The 25,866-nt window shown below is 34.6% G+C and overlaps 2 protein-coding genes across 2 annotated transcripts in view; one reads left to right on the plus strand and one right to left on the minus strand.

Annotated features, from left to right (window-relative positions):
* Positions 1 to 22,131, minus strand: part of LOC148649523 (rac GTPase-activating protein 1) — a 231,463-nt gene extending 209,332 nt beyond the window's left edge. Inside the window, exon 1 of the mRNA XM_088606318.1 lies at positions 22,074 to 22,131. The gene's annotated coding sequence lies outside the window, so the exon portion shown is untranslated. The remainder of the gene's footprint in view (positions 1 to 22,073) is intronic.
* Positions 1 to 25,866, plus strand: part of asic4a (acid sensing ion channel subunit family member 4a) — a 107,164-nt gene that overhangs the window by 37,016 nt on the left and 44,282 nt on the right. The window lies entirely within an intron of this gene.

Raw genomic sequence — 25,866 nt, forward strand, 5'->3', positions numbered from 1 at the left:
AAAAATAAGAGGGTCAAAACCAAGTGGCAATTTACGAACCACAATTAAAGGCATCTGAATTCTGTACATGTATGTGCAAACCTAACCAAAATGCAGATGTCTAAATTTACACACAGTTAATATACTGAATGCCTGCCCATGCATGGAAAAAATAAGGAAGGACTGAAATGAGTAGGTTCACAATATGTGCACAAAATTAAGAAAATCCTTTATTAATTTGACTACTGTAGCCTAACTTGCATACTAGTTTCATGCCGAAAAGAAGATTTAAAGAGTAAAGGTCTTTGAAGACACAGCTGCTGTAGTTTGTATGAACACATACATATAGAGAAAGGTAATGTTTAAAAGGTAGAAAGGAAAGTTACAGCAATACTTATTGTCGAGCAAACCCTTCACAGAATGTCAGTGAAAGAAGTCCTGACTGGATATAGATGAGCACAAATACACTACTGGTTAATCAGTAATCACCTTACGAATCTATAGATACAGTTCTACATCATATAAATTCTTTGTGTTATACCTGATTTTGCCCAGACTTACAAGAGCATAACATTTTTCTGTCCTTTAGTTTTTCCACAGGCTGTCTTTCCTGCATATCTCCTAATGATATGCAAATGATAACCATTGCACCCACGTACATTAGGGGCACTGACCTTTGTACAGACTTATTTGTGGTTGTTCCATGCATGTAACAGGATACCTTTTATTCAATATATATCCTTTTCCATATTTACTAAATCTTTGTGAATGAAGTCCTTAATTTCTTTGTAAAGCAATTTACAAGGATATTTAACACATCAAGGCATATTAGTCTTGCTAACATTTTTTTTAATAAGAAACATGCAAGAGAACAATCATTATAAACAAAATATTATTTAAAATGGAAAAGAAGTGTCTGTAAGCTTAGTTATACAGTACCTTGTGTGTGTACTATGTAAGGTTAGTAATGGAAGCTTTTCTCCTAAAGTTTACTGAACATTTTTTCATTGTAAAATCAATACCTTCTTACTGGACACAGCTGGGGGCCTCATTTTCATCATTGTCTTATTGGATTTCACATTGACTAAATCTATTTCTGAGTGTGTATATGTGTATTTATATATATTAAAATAATGGACTTGTTTCCTAACTAGGAAAGGATTATTTGTCACAATAGATTAATGTAGGGGGTGTGTTAAAAATCTCACAGCTTTGTTTACAGCCTTACAATGCAGTTGATTGCCAATGCCTTTGTGAAATCTGGTCATTCCTAGGCATTAATACATCTTCATTTTCTACATCTTTAGTGGTATGTTTGATGTCAAGTGACAGGTGAGTCCAGGTGTAAATAGGACATGGAGCATGTCTTCCATGCCTGAGTACCAAGCAGTAACTTATGCAGTATATTTCTTGTATATTATGATTCACTTCAATTGTAAAATTGAGAATATTTAAAAATATATAAATTATTTCAGTATAGGATTTTAGAATGAGAAATTTTAGTGACAATCATATCATTTAGAAAAGATGTCTACAAAAATATTCCTTTCATGACAGACTTAGCTTTGTGGTGGATTAGAACATACTACTAGCTTTAAAAAAATTGTTATTTCTCTATGTTATTATCAGGATTAATCGTATTTATTATCTATAAGTTTTAATTCTACTTGATTTTACAAAGATTATCCTCTGAAAAAAAACAAAGCAAATTCTTACATAATTGTCTTATAATAATGTGCTCTTCTTCTTCATTTTCTTTCATGTTATTGGTGGAATTTGGAATAAATGTGTTTTTGTGTACTGATTAACCATTATGTGCACCTTTTTGGAAGAAAAAAGGATGAAATTTAGATCTTTTCTTTTACAATATATACTTTCAACAACATACCTTTCTTCTATGAGAATTCTGTTGCCAGAATGTTTGCATAATCTAAGTTGGAAATTCTTATTTCAAATACAATTTTGGATGGATATTATGTATGATTTTTTCAGTTGCTTGTGGCACATATTGTGCATTGAGAAAATTATTTAGAATTTTACCAAGCTTGGTTAAACATCTCCTGGCTAAAAGATGTAGAATACTGTTCAAGTAAGGTATGTTACCATATGTGGGATTGATTTATATCAGCAACACTTTCTATAAACTCAAAGATGTATTTATATCTTAACAAAGAGTAAACGCTAATATTTTTTTAAAAACATCTTTGTTCATAATAAAATGTAACTTAAATTTTAAAGAAGTTAACTGCTAACAGATCTTCTGTGGTAATAAAAGTCTTTGGGGATTTAATTTGTGGTTTCTATACACAAAAAGCTTTCTGTCTGTTTTTCTTGGAGACTGAATTCTGTCTTATATCGTATATCATCTCTGCAAAATGGATCCAGAACAAATTAATAATTATGAAGTCAGCACCTGGTGAGTAAAACCAGGGAAATGACATTTTTGCAGTGTCTGTAAATGCTCTATAAAGTAATAGATAGCTTTGATAAAGTGGTAGCTGGGATTGATTTTAATATGATATAACAGTACATTTGTGAGGTAGTGCATATCTAGTTGTTGATTTTATCTTAATGGAGTTGGTTTTCAAAGATTTTTTTTCTGTCTCTGTGGGCTTGCCTCTCTCCTGGATTCCTGAGGGCTTCCAAGCCATCCTGTTTCCTTATCAGCTGACATGACCATAATTAACCGAGTTTCTGATACCCACACATAGCTCAGCTGTTCAGATCTGTATTCATGAGGAAGAAAAAAAAAGCAAAAACACAGCCCTGCTGCTCCTATGCACTAGCTTAACATAACTAGAAATATTTAATTTTAGTTGACGTATAAAGATTTTAAAGTTGTTTCATTTTTTGTAATCACAGTTTTAATGTGACATTCTTAAAACAACTATAACACACTGATACAATTTCTGTAAGACAAACATTATATCATACATATACGTACATAGATATATACAGTATATCTCATACATACATATATCTCTACACCAGAAGAAGGCTTCAAAGCCGAAACATTGTTTTTCTTTTTTTTCCTCTTTTGAGCATGGAATAAACCTTTACTTGTACCTTTGCAGCCTACGCATACAGACGCAGCTACAGATGCAGCCATTCAAAATGGTTGGGGTATTTCGCGGCATACCCCAGTGGGCGTGTCGCGGTATCACGCAGTATCACGGGGTTAACCTTGTAAAACCGCCAGGGGGAGCTTAACCTCTCATGTACAGCATTTGAGCTTTTAAATTTGAACTGTGTATTCCAGCATGTTAATCATCAGTCATTAAAATGTTGGTATATTTTATGAAAGCAAGGTGTAAATATCTAAATATACATTCGTCCCGGGCAGAGGCTGAAGAGCGCCCGGCTGGGGTGCGCGGGGAAGAGCAGGACAGGAGTGAAAGTGGTCAGGGCAGGTATAGATTACACTTTTCTAAAACGTATTTGAAAAATAAAAACGATTACAATCTAATCCTTCCACGTTTGATCCCAAAATCCCAAGAAAAATAAATCTAAACGGGTAGAAAGCTATGCTGAAAGTTTATTAAGATACTTAGAAGACAAAGATACTGTATCAATTTATGTTGCATTAGTCTGATTATGATTAGAAAAACACATATAATTAAACACGCGTTTGCGATTTAAATCAAAACACGATTTAAATCAATATAAATGTTTATATTGTAACGCATACTGTCCAGCCTCCATTTCTCTATAAAAATTTACTTTATTACAAATTTACAATTTGCTGATAATAGAAATGTTAGGTTCTCTAAAGCTTTGTGATAGTTGACCTACCCAGGCAGCAAAAGATCAGCTGCACTGGTAAGATGCGACACCGAAGATATGATTAATAACCTTTTAAATCTGAAGGGAGATCTGAAGGGATCCCCCCCCCCCACACACACACAATAGAAGCAGGAAGCAGAAGCAGGGACCGTTGTCAGAAGGGAAGAAGGTGACTATTCATTGTTATCAAAAATGACTTAGAATCGATCATGTTGTGATATTTTGAAATATAAAAGTCAATTGATTGTCCATAATATTGCTATTCTATTTATTCGAAGAAATGTTTGTTAAAAGAAAAGTCACAGCACCAGCTGGATTTGAACACACAACCCGTGAGTTGGTAATCAGGCACGTAGACCAGTGGGCTTCAAGGGAAGCCGCATGAAGAGAGAGGCAAAACAGCCCTACACAGCCCTGTCGCAGTACACGAATATAATCATATCGCTATTATTTTCTTTAGATACGCGATTCCATATTATATTAGCAGAAAAGCTTAAAACTACCACTTTTTCACACGCTATTTCACATGTTAGTTAAATACTTCGATGCTTAAAATGTTTAGGGAGAAATGGAATACCGGTGTGTATTTTTCCTTTAAAGTACAGATTCCTGGAATCTGACTGGCTGACACCCTTCTGAAGTGGTTCCATAATATCTGGTATACGGAAAAGAAAGCGTTGATAAAAAAGCCTGGATTCTCATGTATCTGATACAAGTATCTTTTAATACAGTCTTTGCTGTGCTCTTGAGGATCCTTGTGATATTTTGAGCTCTAGTTGAATGATAAGTACAATGGCAGACCCTGCGCTCTGACCCCAAGCTTCTCTCCCTTTCTGTGTGTCTGTGTCTCCATGGAGAAAAGCTGGGGTATGTGAAAAGACGAATTCCTAATGCAAGAAATTGTATAGGGCTAATAAAGAAACATTATTATTATTATTAAGTGCCGCATTTTAAATTGTTTTCGTAGTTAGAAATTATGAAACGCCCTGTTAAAAGCAAGGGAGTTTTTATGCCCGTTTATGCCTGACAAAGTAGGGCTTGGACAGATTCCAAGTGCATTTTTGCAATCGGCCTTATTTATGGGTTGCACTTTAGAAAAAGTAAAAAACCGCACTCAAAATGCAATTTAGAGCTTTCTGGCAAGAGGAGACACCCAAATTAATAATGTAACATGCCACTGTTTGTGCATGAACAGGGTTATACTGCTATTTTACTGCTTAGATACGCGATTAAAAAAATATTTTTTTTTAATCCCCGGCGGAACACATTCCATAAGAATCAGTGCTTTTATATATCGCCTTTAAACACATATATTTAAACACGCGTTTACGATTTAAATCAAAACACGATTCAATCAATATAAATGTTTATTTTGTAACGCATAGGTGACTATTCATTGTTATTAAAAAGACTTAAATTCGATCATGTTGTGATATTTAGAAATATAAATTTGTTTGGTGCGAGTGAGGTTTTATTTAATCTCTGACCAAGGGAAACGTTTCATTTTTTCAAAGAAATGTTTGTTAAAAAAGTCATAGTTCCAGTGGGATTCGATCACAGGCCATGTGACATGGGAGTCAGGAACCTAACCCACAGCGCCACCGGCAAGGTCACATGCAGAGTGCTGAAAAAGCACTACAGAAACATTATCGACAGACAATGTACAGCGTGTACTATTCTTGTGTTGCGGTACATGAATATAATTATATCGTTATTTATTTCTTTAGATACGCGATTCCATATTATATTCCCTTTTAATCAAATTCTAAAAGTATGCTTGTTGACTCCGGTATCTCTTTAGTTAAAGACTTCGATGCTTAAAATGTTTAGGGAGAAATGGAATACTGGTGTGTATTTTTTCTTTAAAGTACCAAGACCAGCCATATACTGTATGTTTATGTTCCAAAATTAATATCGTTTATGGCCTTCACACGCGTTACAGTATGCTCCTATTCTTTTTATGCTCAGCTACTAAGATTTCCCTTCAGTGGTAAAATTCCATATGAATATTCAATACTACAACGGGCACAGTAAAGCCGTTACTGTAAATCTTTCTATGACAGACCAACGGACCACGAGTGCTCCTGTCGGTCAACCAATCATGTACCGCGGTACCGCGCGTCATCTTGCGTCACAATGCGCAACACCGTAGCCAATTACCTCCGGTACGTGTCTGTACCGCGCACTTTGAATGGCTGCATCTGTACCTACTTGAACTATTATATCATACATTTCTTTCCTGTATTAAAATGTTTTTCAAGTGTTGATTCCTTGGAAAATATTTTTCTGTTGGCCACCTTAATCAAGAACTGTCTTTCTTGTTATTGACGGAGGATTCTTATGATTCTTAATTGGTTTGGTTATTGTCATGTTTTTCAATAAGCACAAAGGAATGGAATGTGAGCAGACAGCCCTTTCATTGCCACAAATGAGTGCCAGGAGAGTAGAGCCACATATCCGTGTGTGAAAATGGAGAGTTTGACAGTCCTATCACATAAGTAAAGGGGATAATACTGGTATACAATTTAACTTTGTTACTTTACCAATTTTAAGAAATTCTGTCTCCTCTCAGTATCTCTTCTTTGTTAAACAAATTGTGTATTTAAATTATGCGTATCAGTGAAAAAGGGTATAAATACAATCAATTCAAGAAAGAAAGAATCCAAAAATGCCAGCGGAGAGACATGTTTATTTTACAAAATGAGATAATGTATTGCATTCAAAACAAGAACATTTACTATATAGAATTTTACTAATCAGCTTGATGTCTTTTAACTTTTTATACAATCTCCTCAGTTCACATTGTCTTTAGCAGAATATAATGGGCAGCTCACTATTGTGTCATGATATCACTCTATGTAGTAAGTATTAAGTAGTAAGTAAAATGTTTAATAAAATACAAAACTTTCTCTTGTATCCCAGCCAAGAGATATGAAGTACTTACAGAGATACAGTACATACTGTAGAACAGTAAAAAAATGCCAAGTTTGTTTTGTCAGGATGACGGTATAATTGAACTACAGTGTAGCCAACATGTGCTCCTTGTGTACTTAGACTGAAGAGAACTTGTGTCCTTTGGGTTTTGTTTGGTTTAGACAGTTTTGAAGACCAGATATATAATGTAGTTATACACCTGGGGTATACAGTATAAACTGTATAATATTTACCATATTAAAAAAAAATACTTGGTTTACCCTGCTTGCTGGTAAGGACTTCTCGGATAATGTAGTTAGAAAATGGATGGATTACTATTATTGTTGTTTTAATTCCAAATATATTTTTACTTTTGAGTTTGTTTCCCTGATCCTGATATCATGATACTATTGTACAGTATCAATGTAATATTAATTTAAAATTTTAAGTGCTAAATATATGGTGATAAAAAAGCAAATGTTTAATTCGTTGAATATTAAACTTGTCAAATATTTAGAATTTATGCATCTCATGCTTATCAATATTTTAAGCTCTAAAATTAGTTTACTCTGTGCTGTAGGTATAGCTCAATGTTATTAGCTTAATAATCAGTGATTTTTTGCATAGTTTAAACAAAACTTGCACATGCAAATAATAAAAGTATGTCATAAAATTGTGATTTAAGATCTCACATTGAATGTTTTTTATAACTTAACTGTCAAAGTTTTGCAAGACACTTATCTGACAATTAACTGTCTCATAGAAGTGTTTAAAAGATTCCTTTTCTTGACAATTTCTGTGCTGACCAACAGTATTATTCTAAAATATGAGTTGATAAGTGAAGTTATTCATTACAAATTAAAAAAATAACAGAAATAGAAAATCTACTGTATTTTTTATGTACTATAATAATGTAATACAATTAATAGCTTTTTAGAATTCACAGATTAGTTTAATGTAATATATTTGCCCTCAGAGCAACATAGTTTTTGAATGAGCATTTTTGAATTATCATTAGCAAAACCAATAAAAATTACATGGCTCATATTAACCTTGCATGTGCGTCAGAAACTTAAATAAATTGGGTGCTTCGTTTTTAACATGATGATGAACAGTTATACAGTGTATGCTCTTTGTAATAGCTCTTTGTGTAGCTGTAAGAGAAAATTATGATTTCCTATTTTTCCAACCAGATAAATTTTTACCATATAACCCAGAATTATAATTAATTATTAGTACTGTCACTTGTGATGTATTTTATCCTAGCAAAGTATTGATTGCAGCTAAACTTACAAAGTGTAATGAATAAGACTAAAATAAAGTTTATTTTGTGATTACTTCAACTTCAGTGTAACTGGAAAATCTGCAGATGTTTGTATTTTGTGAAATGATACATGTCTTTATTAAAATGAGCCTTTTACTCAAATTTGCATTATCACACACACAGAAGAATAGGTATTAGAGAAGTAATGTCTTCCATGTATTATGTTTTCCATATAAGATACTAATATTGTATAATACTTACTACCTTCTGTTTTGTTTTAAAAATAAAGAAAGGGGAAGTAGTCAAGAAAAAGTAAAAAGGATGTTATTTATTAGTAACATCACATAATTGTTAGAAGATTTTTTAGCATTCTCCCAGCATTTAAGATTTCAAAAGCAAATGTGAACAAAAGGCATATTTGTGATAGACAACTGCACAAACCATTCTCAATAGAACTGCTTTGACTCCCTCTGCAAGGGTCAACAATAAGTAGCCATTAAAATCCCATGATCACTTAATATACCTGTCTATAGCAATAGCTTGTGCATTAATGGAATACAAATTACTGTTATACGGCAGGAGAATACAGAACAATGACAGAATAAAAATCAGGAGAACACATTAGGTCATTACATATCACAGCTATTAATAAATAATGTAACAAAACTATTAGGAATATCCATTCAATTACTCTTTAACTTAGTAAAGCTACACAAGGTTGTTAATGGAACATAAAATAGTCTAGCAATTGCTATTCTACTGCCATTCCCTTGAACTTAATGTTAATATGTTTTGTTTGTTTTTAATGCTAGTGCATTGAAGGAAAGAAAGCAAATCACAAATGACGGCATTAGGACCTTGGTGAGTTGTTTGAATGTTATCTTAAAAGACTCATTAAAAAGGTGGCAGGCTGCAGAAATGGATTTTCTGGTAATTGTTTTTGTAGCTGGAGGCCAAAAATGCAGAATTCCATTGTTTGGGCTGACTATTTTTCAGAATATTAAAGAGAAAGATTTTCTATAGGAAACCCCACATGATTGGAGGGCCAGAGTGAATACAATTCTAATATAGTATGTTGCAAAAGAATTAGCCAGTAATGAAAAATTACATTAAACTTCTAATTTTATGAGCACACGTCAGATTTAATTAGATATTTGATCTAAAAATCATAAAAAGATTTTTTAAATCAACGTTTAGCATATACAAATACCAAAATATTCTTGTTAAATATTTGTAAGACATGATAGAGGTTTCTATGAGATGTGTTAATTTAATTTATTAATAGAGTAGATAAATGAACACATCTCAGATAAATAAGCAATTCAAGCAATAATGGCATGGGAATAGCAAACCGCTTTTCATAGCAAATTAGAAGATAAGAACCATTGCAAATAAATATGATTTTTCAAATATGATTCTTTAAGGTAGCACAGTTTGTTAAATGGTTTATCTTTCTCTCGGAATATTTGTAATACTAGTAAACTGGTATGCTCTAACTGGGAGTGTGGAAAGGTTGTCCTGTGTAATTACATGTTCTTTTGACACCTTAAAGATCTAGAAATGTAACATATAAATATATATATATATTTTTTATTTGGTAGTATTAACAAACATGTTTCATGCTATGCCAGTTCAATAGGAGATAGAAATTACACTTTTCTTTTAATGCTATCAAGTGGCATTAAAGATGACAGCCTGGAAATGGTACAGTACATTAAAAAGAGTCATTCAACCCGTTGGAATAACAGAATGCTTACTGTAAGGCTAAGTAAGAGACAGAGGCAAAAGTTTCAAAATCACTTTGTCATTATTTTCATTACAAGGCTGATTACCTGAGCCCCTGCCGATGTCAATGTGACATTTCTGCATTTGTCAGGTTTTAAAATAGGATCCTGGTGAACAGAATGCCTGCTGGTACATTTGTGATATTTTATAGTCATCTAGAACCTAATCACAGTCTAAAGGCTAAGGCCAATTTGACACCGGTTTCTTGGATAAAAGTAAATCTGTATGGGAAACCAGAGACTGGATGTATTTCAAAGGACACAGGCAAACCATTGAGGGACTTTTCAGATTTACTGAAATTTGCTCAATTATGCTATTTAATGTTTTAGTAATCAAGTTTTAATTATTATAAGTAAATCTTGTTTGTACATGAATAGCAAATATCAAAGAATTGTATGTAATGCTAGATTTATTCCAATTTATTTAGTTCCACATGAAACATGATTTTTTCTAAAAAATATTGGTAAGGGGGGAAAAAACTATTGTGATGTCAGTTTATTGTTTGTTTATACAGTATATCACACATTACTTTCAGAAAATATAGAAATCTTAATGTGGCGCAAAAACGTTTTCAAAATCACCCTTGATTTAAATTGATAGGTAAATGCCATGAGTTTTTCTGATTTTCTAATTTGTTGCATTGGAGCTGATTTTTTTCTTTTTGTTCTTAAAATCTTTCTTTTCTTTTAATTTAACAACAGTAAATATAAATTTTCATTCTAACAGAAGAGATTCGATGACGCTCTGTAGCCTCTATGGTAAATTGGTACATCAAATTCTAAAAATACAGCAAAAGCTGCCTCCACTCTCAAACCTGGGAAACCTTTTAGAGCTTAGTGCCTATCGGTTCACAAGCTAACACAAAATGGACATATATTTGGAAAAGTAAAGATGGAGAGGAACATAGGTTTACACAATGGATTGATGTACAGTCCTTTGCAAAAGTATTCAGATCCCTACTATGGTGACCCATTTTGTCAAATTACAAGATGGTACTGTATAAATACATTTTTAAGTAGCATTTTATTCACAACCTGAAAACCCAAACTGAGAAGAGTTAGAATTAGTTATAGTAAATTTAAAACTGAAATATATTGATTGTAAAAATCTTCAGATATGTGAAAAAAGGATTTTGTGGGAGCTCCATTGCCAGCAATTATAACAAGTCTTTTGGGATAAATCTCTACCAAATTTGCACACTGCATTGGTGCAAATTTTGCCCAATTTGTGCTTCTTTTTCTCAGTTCTTAACAGATGTATTCAAGATCTCTCAGGTTATTTGGCAATCACTTATGGACAGCAGTTTTCAAGCCTTTCCACAGAATCTCAAAAGGATGCAAGTCAGGACTGTGACTGGACCATTCAAAGAAAGTAACTTGTTCTTATGTGTTACGACCCCAAGTGTCTAGGGGTAAAGGGATGTAACATTTAGGATGGTTTTGGATGCAGGTGGGTTTCTGGTGAGGAAGCGTGACAACAAGTTTGGTGCGAAAGGGATTTATTTTTAAGTGAAAAAAGAGACTGGTACGTAAATAATAATAATAATAATGTTTCTTTATTAGCCCTATACAATTTCTTGCATTAGGAATGTGTCTTTTTGCATACCCCAGCTTTTCTCCAGGGAGACACAGACACAGAGACACGGAGAGAAGCTTGGGGTCAGAGTGCAGGGTCTGCCATTGTACAGCGCCCCTGGAGCAGTTGGGGTTAAGGGCCTTGCTCAGGGGCCCATCGGAGTAGGATTCCTCTGCTGGCCGCGGGATTTGAACTGGCAACCTTCCGGTCACAGGTGCAGATCCTTAGCCACAGAGCCACCGCTCCGCCCCAGATAGGACACACTAACACACATGGAAAGGGAACTAGGGCGGTGCCAAAGAAAAGAAAATAACAAACAAAATGGAGCTGGCTAATAAAGTAAGGGAAAGCTGACCTAACTACTAAACAAAAACCCGAAACACTTGGTCTTCTGCGTCTTCTAACGCCCTGGCTAACCTTCACTGACTCCCCAAAACCATACAAGACAAAAGGCACTCACCAGTCCTAAACTAGTGTTACTAATACAAAGATCAACTATGTGTGTAGAATGTACCCTCAACCTTAACTAACCCTAAACACAAGAGTTCACACAAAAACACAAGTGAACTACGAATACAAATATGGGTAAATGAGAGTGGGCACAAGGAAAAAGGTACAAAAGAACACAGAGGTTGATACAATACGTCTGGGCAAGGTAATGGCGAAATAAAGGATAACACAAACAAACGAAAGTACAAGACGAACACAAACCAACAAAGCCAAAGCTAAATGAAAACACACACAAAAGAAAATGAATGAAAACAGAGAGAAATGAAGCCGTAGCAAAATGAAAGTGAAACGAAGCTGAGCCAAGCAGAAGCGAAGTCAAGCGAAAGGCCCCCTCATTCTGAAAACCTCCAAGTTAAATACAGAAGAAGATGAGTTCTGATTGGTCGAGAGTTGATTGAAGATGATGTCACAATGACAAAGATGGATGAATTAATGAACCAATGGGGAGGGAGAACAACCAAAGTCAGGAAGTGTGGAACATAACATTAAAATAAACACATGGACCACAATAGGACGTACCATTATGTCACTCCAGTGTAGCTTTGGCCCTGTCCTTTGTTCTACTGAAAGGTGAATTTTAGCATACTGAAAGTCTTTTTCTTTCAGAAATTCAAACATTTCCAATTTGGTCTCATATGAAAACAACAACTCTTACCACATTTTTGCAGGATCACTCGGGTGTTTTGTTGCACACTCCATGCAGGACATAAGTTCGGCTTCCAGTTCATGCAGGCCTGCTTTGTGGAGTAACTAGAATATTTTTGGCTGATGCATATTTATACCCACCTCAGGTACTGAACTCTGTATTGCTTACAAAGGTGTCAAGTTCACATTGGCATCACTCACTAGTTTCCTGTTTGCCCAGCTGCTCAGTTTGTAGAGACAGCCTGATAAAAGCAGTTGTTTGGATGGTACAGTACGATCCGCTTTCCATTTTTTGATGATTCAGTAGACTACTTACACAGGTATATTCAGAGACTTCAGTATTTTTTTAACCTTTCTTCTGATCTGTGGATTTCAAATACTTTTTCCTAACTTCACTGTTGAGTCTTTGCTTGAAATTCACTACCTGGACTAAGGAACCTCACAGAGATATGTGTTTCTGTTCTGAAATTATGAGAACAACTATTAAAGCACACAGACAGAAGGCACTCAAATAATTGAGTGAGTTATTTAGGTAATTTTGTGCACCTTAAAGTTAAGTTTGCCATATCAAAAGGTTTGAATATTTATTCAATCATTATTTTACCATTTCTTTCAAATTATGTATTTGTTTTTGTACATTGCTTTGTGCAGAGTAGGGTGTGTATTGTGTATAACTAATATTAATTGCTACTTAAAAATATCATTAATTCACAATGTGGAAATGCTGCAAGGGTCTCAATATGTTTGCAGGCATTGTATATGTTTACAGAAATAAAACAATTGTAATTTTAAAAGGTAGGCCACCATATAAGGATACAATTAAAATCTCATTTTTGCTAGCAGGGCTATATCTGAGATAACATTTTAATGAATAATATAGTGTTCAGTTACAAGCACTAGTTACTCCTTGAAGTCTTGTATTTGATTGAGAATTGAACTGAATGAGCAACTGAAAGCCTCAAGGGACTTTGCTTATAGTCTGCATGCAAAGCTTGAAGTAAAAATGAATGACCCACACACCCCTGATAAGTATCTTTAGAGTCATTTTCTCCATCCTCTACACCGTTGAAATGCTGGAATATCATAAGCTTTTTAAGTGTTTAGAACAGCAAAGCAGAGGGCTCACATTGTAGATTTCCTTCACTCCTGAATGATTACAGTGAGACAGACTCTATGCTGAATAAGCGCACTTTTGCAGCAGGAAGAAGAGATAAGGCTGTTCCTATACCTCGACAGATTAAACAGCAGGATTAACCTTACTACTGTGCAAAGTTTTTCCTTTTTATCTCTCCCCTTTTTCTCTTAGATTTGCTACCATACATTTATATAAATGTCATGGTGGGGAAATTGCTTTTTAACCCTTACTTATCCCTATGGTTTAGAACAGGAATATAAAACCCAGAACAGTACTGATCTTCAGAGGATACTCATGAATTTTGTTGGATTTACACATGCTTCTCAACTACAAGAGATCTATGTAAAACCTTATAGAACAGCAAGAGGGAGACGCCATTTTAGAAGATGAGAAGTTTCAGCTCGATGCAAGTTGTGCACAAAGGAGTTGGTGAATGTGTTGGCAATGCATTAGAAAACTGTTATATGATTTTCCCACGGCTTTAAGAATCTGTAGGTTTTGTTTCTTATTTCATAGATTTCTGTTGAAGGAAATGAAAAATGTTGGCATCACCAATAAATTGCGCTGAAGTTGATGCTGTCTTTTGCTGTACCTCCCTGAAGCAACAAAGCTGAAATTATTGTATTATCGATATACAGTACGTACATCGATGTTTTTGGATGTGTCCTTCAAAAGTATTGGTACAGCAAAGTTAAATGCTATTATTTAATTGTTATTCTGTTTTACTCTCAATTTCTGTTTGTCATTAAAAGATTAATAGGGGTTATAATCAAAATATGTTTAATTTTTAGATATTTTAAGATAGAGATGCTCACGGTTTAGCATACTGGAACAAAACAAATTTTTCCCTTTTTTTCTCATTATGATATTTCTGGTAGCATTGGCTGTATATTTTGGTTCACTGTCAGGCTGTACAGTGAAGCACAGCCCCTACTCTCTGGAGGTTTGTAATTTCACAGCTCTGATAATGTTTCAGTTATAAAATTTAAATGTTTTTCTTGGAAGACCAAATCTTGGTTAATACTTTTGAAATTGAACTTGTTTTCTCACTTTTGTATATTCTAAATTTTTAAACTTGGTATGTCTAATTTCTGTGTTATGGGTCTGACCTGGTTTTTATTTTCTTTCAGCTTCAGAATTGCAATATTTTATTTAGCTTCAATTTAAGACCTGGACTAGGCTTCTGCTGTGTTTTGTTGCAGAGATGTTTAAAAATGTTTAAGGGGAGAAAATAGGTGAAAATTTGGTATTGGAGTTTAGGATCATCATGAGGTTAACAGAAAGTTCTTCAGTTTTCATTTTTAGTTTCAGATATGGACTCCAAACACTGACATTCAAGTGAGACTTTTTTAGCCTGCTTATAGCTACAGTATTTTATGAGTGCAAAATTAACCAACAAACACCTGACCAATAAGAGGCAATCAGTCACATTAAACTTCCTATACAAGAAAGAGGTTCAACAAGATCAATGGTTTAATAGACTAAAGAGGGTAGAACTAAATTTATTTTATTTTAAAAAATCTTTGGATTACTTTCACATTAGAGATGACTATTACTAGTGTTACTTGTTTTAAAACTTGGGCACAAGTGCTGCTAATAGTAATGTGTTCTTGGTACTTTCAGTTCCTCAGAGGTTAATGGCTCCAAAGTGAACTGCACAAACATGAAATTGCTTGGCATTATCACCTCTGAGAAATGGGACAGTGCTTTGCTGTATAAAATGTGCATTTTTCCCCTACTGATTAGCATAGCTGCCTTTGCTGTAGGTACCTGTGATAAGAAAGCAAGCGACTGGACAAGCTATGACATTCCATTGATCCAGAAAATTGCTGCGGAGCCAGCCTTGAAATTAGTTTAAATTGCTGAATCAAAAAATGTTATCCCCCAGTGCTGGCAAGACCAGTATAAGCCGTTTTCTCTAATCCCCGTCTGATTTGAAAAGTTGTCAAGGATCGTGTATTCCACTGCCCTCTTGATGAGGATATTTGGATTGGTTGTGACAGAGACACACATGCAAGCAAGGGGGATTTGACTCAAATGACACTTAGGCTACCAAGGTTGTGTCTTGTTTTTTAATTAGAGACTTGTGGAATTTGAGTGTGACCTGTAAAGCTCTGTGTTGTTCACATCATTGACATGATCCCACATTTCTCTGGTCAACCCTTGAATGAATCTCCTATGAATAATGTGTTTCTATGCACTTTAGTTTTATTTTTAAAAATATATTTTTTAAAAAGCAACTTTAGCATCAGATAAAAATATCACATGTAAAAGAGCTTTAACAGAAACATTAACACATTTTAACTCGATCTACAGTGCTAATCTCTCAAAAGATAATCATGCTAATTATTTATATCACATTATTTTTTAATGATCTGAATTCTGGTAACCTACAGATGCTGTATTTAGAGTAAAATAATATTAAGAAAATATTTTAAATGATTCAACTAATATCACATAATTAGAAATACAATGTAATTATACAATTCATTTCACCCAATACCCATGACAAAAAGATTTAAGTCACTGAAAAGAAGTCTTACTGATAAGCAGTCAAATATCCATTGAACAACGGCTTTTTTTAATACACCTTTGAAATTACTGTTAATTTATGGCTATTACATGTCTAAAGAAACAGTGTTACTTCTGAAATTAATATTCTGCATATACAGAATAAATGTACAACATCAATGAAAATTTATTTTCCCATTTTTTAAATTACAACTTAAAAACGACAGATTTAATATATGATTTAAATTTAATCTTAATACAGTTAATCAATTTCTAAACAATTCCACACCTCTATGGCTTAAAATACAAATCACAATGTAAGGCAAAGGACAAAAACATTATGAACATCAGGTTCATATTTTATTGTTAATTGTGAAAAGGTCCTGTGAGTTGAATTTGTCAGTCCTTTAAGGCTTTTTCTGTTTAAGGACTGAAAAAAGATCAGTTCTTGAAGCCTGTCACTGTAGGGCTTTCCCCAAAAGTTATCTAGTTATATTCCCTGGACTGATTCCAAAACAGCAATATAGTTTTCGTAATGTGGTCAATAAAACTGTAGGCAATATTCTAAATAATATTTAGTCTAAATATAAAATATAAATCACTAATGCATTGTACAATTTTAAAAGAATATCTCTTTATTAGAATTCTACATTGTTGACTACATAGCCTACTTTTTGTTTGCCATTTTCAATGCTTCCCATCTACTGTACTGTATGTCTGAAAGATGTGAGTGATTTGTTTACATTAAGTCAGTTTTTATAACTCTAGCATCTAGCTAGCCTCTTCTAGCTTAGTATTTCCCATTTTGATTATAGTGTTTTACTACCTGATTGCAAAACCCTGCATGTGTCTACATTTAATGTTATCTGATGGGTGTTTACCCAACCTTGAATTTCATTTGCTGTTTCTACTGTACAGTGTTGGCTAATCCTCCTTATTTGGTATCATATATAAAACCTGACAAGTTTACTGACTATACCAGATTTCAGATCATTGATATATATATATGAAGAGCAATGGTCCTAGTACAGTCATCTGATGTACACCACTAATTGCATCACTGCATTTTGAACATATAGTGCTATCTGTACTCTGTTTCCTATATATTAACTAGTTCTAAATGCAAATGCACACATTTCCCTGATGTCAAACATGTAATCTAAGAACCCCATCCAATCCTTACTGAACCTTTACCTGCCAGACATCTACCTTTACTTATAATATCATAAATATTATCAATCAGTAAGGCAGAGCACATGAGAAAGTTTTATAAAAAAACATTTTATAACTCGCCTAGATTTTTGGGAGGCAAAATCATCAATTACATCTTCATACGATAGTAGTTAACCCACTGCATGACTGATACTCATGATAGCCAGTCTGCCGAGACAGTCTTGTGCCATAATTTACCTCAGGTATGTTTTAATACACCTCAGCTTCTAAAAGCTGTCACTGGGAGAATAACTGAAATAAGAAGGGTTAACCATGGCATTTCTTGACCTGGAAAAGGCATTCGACAGGGTACTGCACGATTTCATCTGGCTGGCACTGCGACAGCACAACATCCCCGAAGCCTATGTCAGCTGGACAAAGCTCCTGTACCAAAAGACCACTAGGTCAGTACGTTGCACAGCTGGAACCTCAGACACCTTCCGGATCAATGTTGGCGTCCACCAAGGCTCAGCCTTGTCTCCTCTGCTCTTCATACTTTGCATGGATACGGTGACCAAAGATATCCAAACGAGGCATCCATGGACACTATTGCATGCCGACGATGTTATGATAGCAAGTGAAACACAACACGGCCTCAAACAGCAAGTACAGGAGTGGAAGACACGCCTTGAATGATTCGGGATGAAACTGAACATCAAGAAGACGGAGTATCTGGAAAGCGATGATCAAACCGATGGCACGATCGCAGCTGGTGGGGTCCAGCCGAACAAAGTGACCAGTTCAAGTACCTAGGGTCATGTGTCAACTCCAACTGCACTACCCTCCAAGACGCAAAGACGCGAGTCAGCACCGTTTGCATGAAATGGCGGCATGTCACTGGAGTACTGTGCGACAAGAAGATCCCTTTGTTCCTAAAATCCAAAGCCTACCGCTCAGTGGTCAGACTAGCGGCCCTATATGGAACTTAATGCTGGCCAACGACAAAGAAACATGAACAGGTACTCCATACAATGGAAATGAAGATGCTGTGATGGAACCTCGGCTTGGCAAGACTAGACTAGACAAGGGAATCGCACCTGCGATGGTATGGACACGTGCTCCGCAGCAATGACACATCAATGGCAAAGACCGCCCTCGAATTGAATGTGGAAGGCCACTGGCCCTGTGGGTGACCATTTACGTGCTGGCTGGATCGGCTGAAAGACGACATGCGCCTCACAAAAGTCACCTGCCGAGACGCCACAGACTGTACGAAGTGGAAAACTGGAGTCTGCTTGTTTGCACCGATAAGTGGGAAAATGCAAAGAAGAAGAAGAGAAGGGCTAACCACAGGTTGGGTTCACAACACTCCCATTTACTGAAATACAGGAAAAACCGAGGAAAAACCAAGGAAAACAGTGTGTTTTATGTTGATTACTTGCATTCGCTTTCATGATTTTGTTTGTGCAACGCCAATTTTTAGCCAGGCGACACACAGACCATATGCACAATTGTGGGAAATGTAAATCACTTAACTTCTAAAAAAACACCTGATACACAGACACAAGTATCCTACGTGTCTAGCTTGAAATGTGGCATGCCTACCATTCACTAGGGACATGGACAAGTACATGACAGACTCAAAACCAAATGATTAAATTGTTATGCATATTATGCATTCTTACAATGACTTGATTTGGCATACCTCTGTTTTGAGATTGCTTAGCCCAGTTTTCCTTTCTGTACTTCAGAAACATATTACATGCTCTATTATGATTGATAATTTTTTGACTAGGTCTAGATTAGGATCATCCACAGCAGCAAGATACATTATAGGGAATTTTTCACTCGTTCACACATTCATCTGAACGTGCCAATTTAAAAAAATATGTTGTGCTGCACACTCAGGTGCCCTCTGGTGGCCTCGGTACCCTAGGTAATCACCAAGTTTGCATTTGCCCACAGCCAGTCCTGCTCACTCTGAAGGGAAGATAAGGTAAGATCTCATTTGTGCTCACAAATGTGTCTTAAAACCCATTTTACTGAATGATTGCAAAATAGAAACCTTACGTATCCCATTGAGTGGATTAACAGTATTGTAACTTCTAGGAAGTTGTTCAAGGATGTCAAAACAAAGTATTTTTTATTTAGGTGAGATCATATTAAATAATTACATTTTATTTAAGACGTTATTTATATTTCAGTGCAATTGAGGTTAATTGGATATGCATCTTAATTTGACCAAAGTATTTGTACAAGCCCTTTGCTAATGTCCTTTAATAATATATTAGCAGTTGTGTTGTTGTGGCTTACACCTTTATCATCAAAAGATTTTTTTCTACTGTAGCTGCTAACACTTTGTAGCAAATCATTTTGTACATCTCAGACAGTTTTTTTTTCTGTTTAACTGAATTTGTCATTCTGCAAATCTGTCTTCAAGGGCCTAGAAGGTACTTTAAATAGTGAGTGATCTTGTTTTCTCCCTCTTAACATATAGGTAGTCAAGATTTTTATTAATGTAAAATGTATTAATGTAAAATATGTGCTTCCAAATCTTGTTCAATTTATGTACACTGTTTCAACACTAATGAAAACTGAATTACTTAAAATGTTATTGTAAGTAAGTATGCAATTTGTATGACAGTGTTCTTTAGATCATAAAAGCAAAAAATCTATTTTACCATTTTTTTTTTAATTTAATTGCACAGATATTCCTCACAGCTTTATTGAATGGTGGGTTTTTATTCTGTTTTCTGTTAGTTTTTACAGATAACTAGACAAAGACCTCCTGTTTTCTTATAACTCAGAGACTCATTTTTAACCAGAAAATTCCACAAGAATTGGGCATAGTTGTTAAAACACGAGAGGCTTACCTAGTGATTGGTTCTTAATCCCAGTTGAAGTCTGTTTAGTCTGTTTTTTTTCCTCAAGCCAGATTTATTTAATCACAGGCTAATTAATTTCAGTTTTCTATTTGAGGATTTTTAAATTTGGTTTCAGCTCTAAAAAAGCTGAATGAGAATTGCAATTGCTATGAATACTGTCCTACTTTTCAGGGTTTCTCTGTTTCAGGTAAGATAGCTACTATATAATACAATTAATTGGGCTAAAGAAGAAAAAAATACATTCAATCACTGTGGGAGTTGTCTTAAGCAGATTCACCTTTGATTCCAACCCTCACTACTGCAGGCATGTCCAGCTGGGATAACTTATTTCAGCCTCCAACATATCAATAGAACAAAGGCTTTGTTCTTTTGGAAAGTGGGCAAATTAGTTCCTTTCTGTGTTATTCTTTCTAGATTTTCACTAGAGTTTATTCCACTGTTCAAATTACTGCATCATTTTAGCTTACGCAACTGTTTCTCTCATAAAATGATTTAGTACTCATGCTGCAGTCACTCAGTGTATCACGGTCCGTCACGAATGATTAATTAATCAAAATTATGCTTAAAATTAATCAATATCAAAAGTCTGTGTACTGAGACTGATAGGTTTCTTTTCATGCCCAATATATACATAACAGTACTTGCTTCTTTATAGATTGATTTTAACTGGTGGAGATCACCGAATAAAAAAACAGCCCTTTAAAAACTTATAGATTCAAATCCTGGGTGAGATACTGCAATTGTCCCCTTGAACTAAGAACTTTATTTAAGTTTCTGCATTAAAAGTCCTTCTGAATAAATAGGTTTAAAGGTTGTTGTTGTCAATTAGATCTGTTATCTTAGTTAGCCACGTGGTAAGATAAAGGGATATTGAAATGTATCAAACAGGCAGATTCAAGATTAGTATTTTCCTTTAATTTCAAACTTTTTTTTCCAGAATGGAAAAGTCTTTTCAGGTTGTTTGAATCATATATATTCTTATTACTCTTGTAGGCTTTTTGATTGTTATCTGTTACATGCACAAATGCAACCATTAATCAATCAGACACCATCCTGAGCCCAAGAATATGCCTATTTCTGCTATTTGAGCCGTGCCTGTCCTTAGTCCTCTGTCACTGAGGTTCTGCTGTTTATGTTGGAAAAACAGCAGTGGAACAACAGTAGACAGCTTGGTAAGGAGCACATTTAGGGGGACATGAGTTTTGACTTGTCTTTCCCATAGTGGCTCAGAATTACAGTGGTAATGTGGCTCGAAGAGCAACTAAGTATTTAATATTGCAATATATAAAATATACATGTTTTAAGGTCCTTTCATACCTGATATGTTTTTATGGTCAGAAAAATAATCAAATGATGCATTTCTTTCTCACTTTCTCTTAAGAAAATGTTAAATGTTAAATAGGATTCCAGCTCAGTTTCAGGATTGTTTCTCCAGTAAGCACACTAGGATGTGTTTGTTTTCTTCTGTCATTATCTGTAATGCTGGAGGTGCGCATATATGCCACATTCTAAGAAAAACTTGCCTCAAAAGTTCCGTCTCACTTCATTATTTTACATCACCAAAACCTTTACAGAAAATATTTTATCAATTGAAAAGTGTTCAACTAGAGCTTCACAAAACCGTTTTTAGAAATTATAGAAAAACGTTCATATAGTCACAGGTGTGGTATCCTCAGCGTGGTCGTACACGTCCACGGTGTAAATCAATATCTACCTTTGATTCCTTCGTAATTTTAATCGTTTTTTACCAACAAAACCACAAAACCATAGTGTCAATCGAAAAAGGCCAACCAGAGCTTTAAAAAAACAATCGATCACAAAATAACTTTTTATCTGATGATGCACTTCCAAACTTCCGATTACGTAATCAATAAGCCAGCAAAACAAGATTGCAAAAGCAAAAACCAGCAAAAAATATATATATCCCATGTTTTACCTTATTCTGAAGCACGATATATATCCACAAAAGCCTAGACTAACTTATCTCCATAGCTACTGAATGTTATTGACCTTGCAGTAACTGAAGCAGGGCCACCAGAAATAAGGCGATCTGATTGGTAAAAACCGCTGTCATTCATTGTATTTTCAGCCATTCAGAGCCCTTAGGGGGTAAGACTTCCTCTAAAAGCCTCAAGCTGCATTCCACCTGCCCTAGCTGTCAATCATTGACTCAGAAGGGGTAATCAATCAGTTTTTTATCAGTTTCTTATCAGTGCTCCTTTTTTTCATATCAGAAGGCAACTCTGAGGTTTTTTTTCATTGCATAACGGCAGATAAAGGCTCTCTAGCAATGTCTAAAGGTTTGTATAGCAATTGCAATGGTTTTTATTATTATTTTCATTTTTTTATGAATTTTTATTATATGCGTGAAATGTCATTATAGGTCCAGTCTTCACAAAACATTATGTATAATTTTTTCTAATTGATCAATTTGTCACAGATTTTTATCCAAGCTAGTAGACATCTAGGACAAGGTTTTCAAATAATTCCCAGGACATTCACAGGCCTAGAATTGAAAATTCTGACCTCTGAAGACCAAAACAACATTTCCGCCTGCTGGTTTGGGTTTTTTTTCATATGGTTGTCTGCTGAGTGGACACATTAAGAAATATCAGAAAATTCTGCTGCAGAGATATAACAAAATGTTTAAGGAGTTAAAATTCCAGGCGGACATTGGCTCAATGGGTCTCTCCCACTAACCTGATTGTCTTAATATATGTAAAACATTATTAATGCTGATAGTTTTATAAATATTAGGTAATGCTAAACATAGATCTGCTCATGTATGCCCATAAGTCTGTTCACTTTCTGTTCAGAGTTCCAGTGCAGTTACTTTCATTCCACTTGACATTGAAGAGGAACTAAACCAGACTTCCTCTCCATGAAGTCAACACCAGCTTTTCAGAAACAGCATGCTGTTTCACAAAGAAAGATTACTCAGTTAACTAGATAACTGTGGTAAACATGCTGACAAAAGTCTGGATTTTCAGTTTCACAAAGCAAAACTGAATTGTATCTAGTTAATTAACTATAGCAGTATATAATCTATTCTTAACCTGCTCCAGTGCAGATTAAGTCAAATTTACAGTAGCCTGACATTGTAATTAAGAATGCGACTCATAGGCCAATTAGTCTCCTACAAAAATGACATCCCTTTTCTTTGGGGAACCAGTTGATAGAATGAAAGTTTAGATATCATCAAAACCCTTTACAGTTGGCTTAAAATTATTTTGAGAGAAACCATATCAGCAGACAGGGTATACTTTACATTCATGATCTCCTAAACCCATACAGTACATTATATTGTTCAGATACATTGTGCTTAGTGTATTTTTTTTTTGCTGTGTTGACGACTCGTAATGCTTCAGGAAAGTGAAAGTGTGTCCTGCAATAAGGAAAGTTGTGTTTGCACTATGCGGTTTTTGAGTGGATTCATAACATTTCCTGTCCATACATTAGTGAATACCACCAAACGGGGTTCATGAATTAGCTGGATACTTGTATCCATTGTACATGTATTTTCTGTTCCCTGTAGCTACACCTGTACCATGATATAAACATTTCTTGTAGGGTTTCCTAATATAATAGGTGCACTGGACTGCAGAGACATCCTCATTAAAGTCTTCAAAGGCCCAAATGAGTCAGATTGTTTTAACAGGAAATCAATGCGCAGAATCAATGTACAGTTAAAAAATAAAATTCTAGTCTAAAACAACATTGATTATACAAAAGACAATATAAACTATCAATCATTTCCATTAAAGGAAGTTTATGAATGTATTTGCTTACAATGGGTGTCACCTAGACTTAGGCATTCATAATGTACAGTCTACTTCATCACACTGTCTCCTATGTTATCAAATAAATAATAAATAATAATCCTTACACTTATATACGTTTTCTAGACACTCCACTCAAAGCACTTTACAGGTAATGGGGACTCCCCTTTACCACCAACAATGTTTAGAACCCACCTGGATGATGACAGCAGCCAAAGTGCACCAGTACGCTCACCACACACCAGTTATCAGTGGGGAGGAAAACAGAGTAAGGAATCCTGAATTCGTTAAACCTGCTTTATGGGACATCCCACAATTTGCTTATTTGCTGCTCATTTTGATTGAAAACAAACACTTTTGCCATTTCACACTTGCCAAAATGAGTCATAATTGGTACTTATCCTCTCAAAATTAACTAGCCATCTAAGATACAAAAACTGTTTTTTTTTTCATTTTGTAATTTGCTGTGTTCTTGTGTACAGCAAATCTGTCATAGCACATAGGCTTGTACTGGGGAAATATTAACAGGAAAATAACATCAGAAAAATATAATTCTCATTCTTACATCCCTACCATATCCCTGATTTATAATGTTAAGGCATTGGACTTTTACTAATCCTGCTTTAAGATACACTAGGAAGATACATTTCTAAAGTAGTTATCCATCAATAATAGATTCAGCTGTACTGTATGTACAGATCTTAAAAAGTCTTTAAGTCAAATTCTCAGTTGGCACGAGAACAAGATAAAGATAACAATTGTTTTAGATTTTTAATGATCCTCAGTAATTGAATGTGGCCACAAATCAGTATAATGAAAACCATTTTAGTTGTGAGGACCATAACCATATAGATAAAGGTTATGGAAGAAGAAGCTTTATCTTTTACTCTTTCTGTTTCTTACACTATAATATGGTTGCCACAATATTTCCCTTGGGAAATTAAAAACATGATGTACTTCCTGAACAGTTTCGGTGAGACATATAGACTCACGAAAATAAAGCTTTTTAATTTTTTAATAAAGTTGGGATCTACAATAGGTACAACAAATTGAAGATCAGAACATCTAGCTCTAATTAAACTGGGATTTGGAAAGAATATGGGAGGGTCAAGTTTGTCTGTGTGCTGATATTACTGTAAATATGTTTCCAAAAGACAGGTGATCAATCAATAAAAAAGAATGTGTTATTTATCTAAATATAAAAAAACTGTAGACAGTACTTTTTCATTTGATTCTATCATGAATACATTTGACATTTCTATAGCTAAAGTTAAGGCTCTTAATCACATCTTTAAAACTAAAAATCTAGCTGCTTATTAAATGAATTTGTAAAATAATGAACTATCAGGAAATTCTTAAGACCTATTTTAAAAGCATTTTGTTCCAGTGACATTTTCACATTGCTACGGGAATGCTAGGCAACACTGAACTCTTTCTTCTTCGTTGTTTGATTTCTGGTTTTCCTGAAAACAATGTACTGTAAATATGTAAACTGAAACAAAGGTATAAACATACTGTTTCTGTCACCAGACTCAGGCTGCTATTATACATTGATATATCACAAAGGAATATCTCCAAAATAATTTTGTATACTCCAAGATTGCTAAATTACATTTTTTTGTGTACAGACTTTATAAAGTGAAGTCGAAATGAAAGGTACAAAGCTGAGTAATTTAAGCTTTAAAGTCTAGACCCATTTAAATAAACAACTTTAACTACATAACAAAACTTATTATAGTATTTTTAATAGTATTACAGAATAATGGAATAAATCACAAATGGGCAACTTCAGAGACAGGACCCTTTAGGTTTTACAAGTAATTCTTAATCTGCTACTGATTTGGACCAGTGAATAATATTATTTCCCCTTCCCTTGTATAGACTGTTTGTATTGGTTACATGGATCTTAACAATTCCTCCTACAAATCAGAAGTACATTACTTTTAGGAC

This window comes from Lepisosteus platostomus, chromosome 14 (assembly GCF_059453375.1).
Source record: "Lepisosteus platostomus isolate fLepPlt1 chromosome 14, fLepPlt1.hap1, whole genome shotgun sequence".
NCBI classification, from domain to species: domain Eukaryota; kingdom Metazoa; phylum Chordata; class Actinopteri; order Semionotiformes; family Lepisosteidae; genus Lepisosteus; species Lepisosteus platostomus.